This window comes from Pristiophorus japonicus, chromosome Y, assembly GCF_044704955.1.
Source record: "Pristiophorus japonicus isolate sPriJap1 chromosome Y, sPriJap1.hap1, whole genome shotgun sequence".
Taxonomy (NCBI): domain Eukaryota; kingdom Metazoa; phylum Chordata; class Chondrichthyes; family Pristiophoridae; genus Pristiophorus; species Pristiophorus japonicus.
In genome coordinates this window covers 28,276,867-28,284,997 of record NC_092011.1, presented here as the reverse complement: position 1 = coordinate 28,284,997, position 8,131 = coordinate 28,276,867, and positions in this window count along the sequence as shown.

Here is an 8,131-nt window from a genome sequence, read left to right as displayed (position 1 = left end):
TCACCGTTCTCTGGGCAAAGATGCCTATATCCCCATCTCACCACTCCCTGTGTAAAGATATATGTATCCCCATCTCACCATTCTCTGGGTAAAGATATCTATATCCCCATCTCACCATTCTCTGGGAAATATGTCTATATACCCATCTCAAAATTCCCTGGGTAAAGATGTCTATATCAACCTCTCACCATTCTTTGGGTAAATATCTCGATATCCCCAATTTACCATTCTCTGCTAAAGATGTCTATATCCCCTTCTCACCAATCTCTGGGTAAAGATTTCTATATCCCCATTTCACAATTCCCTGGGTAAAGGTTTATATATCCCCATCTCACCATACCCTCGGTAAAGAAATCTATAACCCCATCGCACCATTCTCCAGTTAAAGATGTCTATATCCCCATGTCAACATTCCCTCGGTAAAGATGTCTATATCCCCATCTCACCATTCCCTGTGTAAAGATATCTATATCCCCATCTCACCATTCTCTGGGTAAAGATGTCTATATCCCCATCGCACCATTCCCTGCAATAAACATGTCTATATCCCCATCTCACCCCTCTCCAGGTAAAGATGTCTATATCCCCATCTCGACATTCTCTGGGTAAAGATGTCAACATCCCCATCTCACCTCTGTCTGGATAAATATGTCTATATCCCCATCTCACCCCTCTCTGGAGAAAGATGTCAATATCCCCATCTAACCATTCCCTGGTTAAAGATGACTAATTCAATATGTCACTCCGCTCTGTGTAAATATGTCTATATCACCATCTCACCATTCTTGGGTAAAGATGTCTATATCCCCATCTCAACCTTCTCTGGGTAAAGATGTATATATCCCCATCACACCATTCTCTAAGTAAAGATGTCTATATCCCCATCTCACCACTCTCTGGGTAAAGATGTCTATATCCCCATCTCACCATTCTCTGGTAATGATGTCTATATCCTCATCTCACCATTCCCTGGGTATAGATGTCTATATACCCATCTCACCCCTCTCTGGGTAAAGATGTCTACATCTGCATCTCACCATTCCCTGGGTAAAGATATATAAATATCCCCATCTCAAGCCTTTATGTATAAATATGACTATATCCCCATCTCACCCCTCTCTGGGTAAAGATGTATATATCCCCATCTCAGCATTCCCTGGGTAAATGTTTCTATATACCCAACTCAACATTCGGTGGGTAAAAATGTCCATGTACCCATCTCAGCCTTCTCTGGTTAAAGATGTCTATATCCCTTTCTCACCATTCCCTGGGTAAAGATATCTATATCCCCATCCCTCCCCTCTCTGGATAAAGATGTCTATATCCCTATCTCATCCCTCTCTGGGTAAAGATGGCTATATCCACAACTCTCCATTCTCTGGGAAAGATGTCTATATCCCCATCTCACCTCTCTGTCGGTAAAGATGTGTATATCCCCATCTCACGCCGCTCTGGTAAAGAGGTCTATATCCACATCTTAACATTCCCTGGGTAAAGATGTCTATATCCCGAACTTAGCCCTCTCTGGTTAAATAAGTCTATATCCCCAACTCACCATTCCCTGGGTAAAGATGTGTATATCCACATCTCACCCCTCTCTGGGTAAGGATGTCTATATCCCTATCTCACAATTCTCTGGGTAAAGAAATGTATATCCCAATTTCAGGCCTCTCTGGGTAAAGATGTCTATATCGCCATCTCACCCCTCTCTGGATAAAGATATCTATATCCCCATTTCACCCCTCTCTGGGTAAAGATGTCTATATCCCCATCTCAACAGTCTCTGGGTAAAGATGTCTATATCCACATCTCACCATTCCCTGGGTAAAGATGACTATATCACCATCTCACCATTGCCTGAGTAAAGATGTCTATATCAACATCTCACCATTCCCTGGGTAAAGATGACTATATCACCATCTCACCATTGCCTGAGTAAAGGTGTATATATCCGCATCTCACCATTCCCTGGCTAAAGATGTCAATATCCCAACCTCACCACTCTCTGGGTAAAGATGTCTATATCCCCATCTCACCCCTCTCAGGGGAAAGATGTCTATATCCGCATCTCACCATTCTCAGGGTAAAGATTTCTAGATCCCCATCTCACCATTCCCTGAGTAAAGACGTCTATTTCATCATCTCACCATTGCCTGAGTAAAGATGTCTATATCCCCATCTCACCATTCCCTGGTTAAAGATTTATATATCCCCATCTCACCATTCCCTGGGTAAAGATGTCAATATCCCTATCTCAGCATTCTCTGGGTAAAGATATCTATATCCCCATATCATAATTCTCTGGGTAAAGATGTCTTGAGCCCGATCTCATCATTCCCTGGATAAGATGTCTATATGCCCATCTCACCATGCTCTTGGTAACGACGTCTATATCCGCATCTCACCACTCCCTGGGTAAAGATGTCTATATGCCCATCTCACCATTCTCTTGGTAACGACGTCTATATCCGCATCTCACCACTCCCTGGGTAAAGATATCTATATTCCCATCTCAGCATTCCCTGGGTAAAGATGTCTATATCCCCATCCCACCATCTCACCATTCCCTGGGTAAAGATGTCAATATCCCTACTTCACCATTCTCTGGGTAAAGATATCTATATCCCCATCTCACCCCTCTCAGGGTAAAGATGTCTATGTCCGCATCTCACCATTCTCTAGGTAATGATTTCTAGATCCCCATCTCACCATTCCCTGAGTAAAGATGTCTATTTCACCATCTCACCATTGCTTGAGTAAAGATGTCTATATCCCCATCTCAACATTCCCTGGTTAAAGAGGTCTTTATCCCCATCTCACCATTCCCTGGTTAAAGATGTATTTATCCCCATCTCAACATTCCCTGGGTAAAGATGTCAATATCCCTATCTCACCATTCTCTGGGTAAAGATATTTATATCCCCATCACACCCCTCTCAGTTTGAAGATGTCTATATCCCAATCTCACCCCTCTCAAGGGAAAGATGTCTAGATCCGCATCTCACCATTCTCAGGGTAAAGATTTCTAGATCCCCATCTCACCATTCCCTGAGTAAAGATGTCTATTTCACCATCTCAACATTGCCTGAGTAAAGATGTCTATATCCCCATCTCACCATTCCCTGGTTAAAATTTTTTTTATCCCCAATCTCGCCATTTCCTGGGTAAAGATGTCAATATCCCTATCTCAGCATTCTCTGGGTAAAGATGTGTATTTCCCCATCTCAGCCCGTTCAGGATAAAGATGTCTATATCCCCATTTCACCATTCTCTGGGTAAAGATATCTATAATCCCCATATCACCATTCTCTGGGTAAAGATGTCTTGAGCCCCATCTCATCATTCCCTGGATAAAGATGTCTATAAACTTATCTCATCCCTCTCTGGGTACAGATGTCTATATCCACATCTCTCCATTCTCTGGGTAAAGATGTCTATATACCCACCACACCATTCTCTGGGTAAAGATGTCTATCTCCCCATCTCATCATTCACTGGGTAAAGATGTCATATATCCCCATCTCACCATTCCCTGGGTAAAGTTGTCAATATCCCAACTTCATCATTCTCTGTGTAAAAATATCTACATCCCAATCTCCCCCCTCTCAGAGTAAAGATGTCTATATCCGCATCTCACCATTCTCTGGGTAAAGATTTCTAGATCCCCATCTCACTATTCCCTGAGTAAAGATGTCTATTTCACCATGTCACCATAGCTTGAGTAAAGATGTCTATATCCACATCTCACCATTCGCTGGTTAAAGATGTATTTATCCCCATCTCATCATTCCCTGAGTAAATATGTATATTTCACCATCTCACCATTGCCTGAATAAAGATGTCTATATCCCCATCTCACCATTCCCTGGTGAAAGATGACTTTATCCCCATCTCACCACTCCCTGGGTAAAGTTGTCAATATCCCTATCTCACCATTCTCTGGGTAAAGGTATTTATATCCCCATCTCACCCCTCTCAGGTTGAAGATGTCTATATCCCCATTTCAACATTCTCTGGGTAAAGATATCTATATCCCCATATCACCATTCTCTGGGTAAAGATGTCTATATCCCCTTCTCACCATTCTCTTGGTAACAATGTCTATATCCGCATCTCACCACTCCCTGGGTAAAGATGTCTATATCTCCATCTCACCATTCCCTGGGTAAAGATGTCTATATTCCCCACCTCACCATTCTCTGGGTAAAGATGTCTATCTCCCCATCTCACCCCTCTGTGGGTAAAGATTTGTATATCCCCATCTCACGCATCTCTGGTAAAGATGTCTATACCCCAATTCACCATTCCCTGGGTAAAGATGTCTATATCCCCATCTCATCCTTCTCTGGCTAAAGATGTCTATATCCCCAACTCAACCGTCTCTGGGTAACGATGTACATATCCCCATCTCACCATTCCCTGGATAAAGATGTCTATATCCCCATCTCACCATTCCCTGGATAAAGATGTCAATATCCCAACCTCACCATTCTCTGGGTAAAGACGTCTATATCCCCATCTCACCCCTCTCAGGGAAAAGGTGTCTATATCCGCATCTCACCATTCTCTGGGTAAAGATTTCTAAATCCCCATCTCACCATTCCCAGGGTAAGGATGTCTATATCCCCATCTCACCATTATCTGAGTAATGATGTCTATATCGCCATCTCACCTCTCTCTGGGTAAAGATGTTTATATCCCCATTTCACTATTACCTGCATAAAGATGTCTATATCCCCATCTCACCATTCCCTGGGTAAAGATGTCTATATCCACATCTCACCCTTCTCTGTGTAAAGATGTCTATATCCCCATCTCACCATTTCCTAGGTAAAGATGTCTATATCCCCATCTCACCGTTCTCTGGGCAAAGATGCCTATATCCCCATCTCACCACTCCCTGTGTAAAGATATATGTATCCCCATCTCACCATTCTCTGGGTAAAGATATCTATATCCCCATCTCACCATTCTCTCGGAAATATGTCTATATACCCATCTCAAAATTCCCTGGGTAAAGATGTCTATATCAACCTCTCACCATTCTTTGGGTAAATATCTCGATATCCCCAATTTACCATTCTCTGCTAAAGATGTCTATATCCCCTTCTCACCAATCTCTGGGTAAAGATTTCTATATCCCCATGTCAACATTCCCTCGGTAAAGATGTCTATATCCCCATCTCACCATTCCCTGTGTAAAGATGTCTATATCCCCATCTCATCATTCTCTGGGTAAAGATGTCTATATTCCCATCTCACCGTTCCCTGGTAAAGATATCTATATCCCCATCTCACCATTCTCTGGGTAAAGATGTCTATATCCCCATCACACCATTCCCTGCAATAAACATGTCTATATCCCCATCTCACCCCTCTCCAGGTAAAGCTGTCTATATCCCCATCTCGACATTCTCTGGGTAAAGATGTCAACATCCCCATCTCACCTCTGTCTGGATAAATATGTCTATATCCCCATCTCACCCCTCTCTGGAGAAAGATGTCAATATCCCCATCTAACCATTCCCTGGTTAAAGATGACTAATTCAATATCTCACTCCGCTCTGTGTAAATATGTCTATATCACCATCTCACCATTCTTGGGTAAAGATGTCTATATCCCCATCTCAACCTTCTCTGGGTAAAGATGTATATATCCCCATCACACCATTCTCTAAGTAAAGATGTCTATATCCCCATCTCACCACTCTCTGGGTAAAGATGTCTATATCCCCATCTCACCATTCTCTGGTAATGATGTCTATATCCTCATCTCACCATTCCCTGGGTATAGATGTCTATATACCCATCTCACCCCTCTCTGGGTAAAGATGTCTACATCTGCATCTCACCATTCCCTGGGTAAAGATATATAAATATCCCCATCTCAAGCCTTTATGTATAAATATGACTATATCCCCATCGCACCCCTCTCTGGGTAAAGATGTATATATCCCCATCTCAGCATTCCCTGGGTAAATGTTTCTATATACCCAACTCAACATTCGGTGGGTAAAAATGTCCATGTACCCATCTCAGCCTTCTCTGGTTAAAGATGTCTATATCCCTTTCTCACCATTCCCTGGGTAAAGATATCTATATCCCCATCCCTCCCCTCTCTGGATAAAGATGTCTATATCCCTATCTCATCCCTCTCTGGGTAAAGATGGCTATATCCACAACTCTCCATTCTCTGGGAAAGATGTCTATATCCCCATCTCACCTCTCTGTCGGTAAAGATGTGTATATCCCCATCTCACGCCGCTCTGGTAAAGAGGTCTATACCCACATCTTAACATTCCCTGGGTAAAGATGTCTATATCCCGAACTTAGCCCTCTCTGGTTAAATAAGTCTATATCCCCAACTCACCATTCCCTGGGTAAAGATGTGTATATCCACATCTCACCCCTCTCTGGGTAAGGATGTCTATATCCCTATCTCACAATTCTCTGGGTAAAGAAATGTATATCCCAATTTCAGGCCTCTCTGGGTAAAGATGTCTATATCGCCATCTCACCCCTCTCTGGATAAAGATATCTATATCCCCATTTCACCCCTCTCTGGGTAAAGATGTCTATATCCCCATCTCAACAGTCTCTGGGTAAAGATGTCTATATCCACATCTCACCATTCCCTGGGTAAAGATGACTATATCACCATCTCACCATTGCCTGAGTAAAGATGTCTATATCAACATCTCACCATTCCCTGGGTAAAGATGACTATATCACCATCTCACCATTGCCTGAGTAAAGGTGTATATATCCGCATCTCACCATTCCCTGGCTAAAGATGTCAATATCCCAACCTCACCACTCTCTGGGTAAAGATGTCTATATCCCCATCTCACCCCTCTCAGGGGAAAGATGTCTATATCCGCATCTCACCATTCTCAGGGTAAAGATTTCTAGATCCCCATCTCACCATTCCCTGAGTAAAGACGTCTATTTCATCATCTCACCATTGCCTGAGTAAAGATGTCTATATCCCCATCTCACCATTCCCTGGTTAAAGATTTATTGATCCCCATCTCACCATTCCCTGGGTAAAGATGTCAATATCCCTATCTCAGCATTCTCTGGGTAAAGATATCTATATCCCCATATCATAATTCTCTGGGTAAAGATGTCTTGAGCCCGATCTCATCATTCCCTGGATAAGATGTCTATATGCCCATCTCACCATGCTCTTGGTAACGACGTCTATATCCGCATCTCACCACTCCCTGGGTAAAGATGTCTATATGCCCATCTCACCATTCTCTTGGTAACGACGTCTATATCCGCATCTCACCACTCCCTGGGTAAAGATATCTATATTCCCATCTCAGCATTCCCTGGGTAAAGATGTCTATATCCCCATCCCACCATCTCACCATTCCCTGGGTAAAGATGTCAATATCCCTACTTCACCATTCTCTGGGTAAAGATATCTATATCCCCATCTCACCCCTCTCAGGGTAAAGATGTCTATGTCCGCATCTCACCATTCTCTAGGTAATGATTTCTAGATCCCCATCTCACCATTCCCTGAGTAAAGATGTCTATTTCACCATCTCACCATTGCTTGAGTAAAGATGTCTATATCCCCATCTCACCATTCCCTGGTTAAAGATGTATTTATCCCCATTTCAACATTCCCTGGGTAAAGATGTCAATATCCCTATCTCACCATTCTCTGGGTAAAGATATTTATATCCCCATCACACCCCTCTCAGTTTGAAGATGTCTATATCCCAATCTCACCCCTCTCAAGGGAAAGATGTCTATATCCGCATCTCACCATTCTCAGGGTAAAGATTTCTAGATCCCCATCTCACCATTCCCTGAGTAAAGATGTCTATTTCACCATCTCAACATTGCCTGAGTAAAGATGTCTATATCCCCATCTCACCATTCCCTGGTTAAAATTTTTTTTATCCCCAATCTCACCATTTCCTGGGTAAAGATGTCAATATCCCTATCTCAGCATTCTCTGGGTAAAGATGTGTATTTCCCCATCTCAGCCCGTTCAGGATAAAGATGTCTATATCCCCATTTCACCATTCTCTGGGTAAAGATATCTATAATCCCCATATCACCATTCTCTGGGTAAAGATGTCTTGTGCCCCATCTCATCATTCCCTGGATA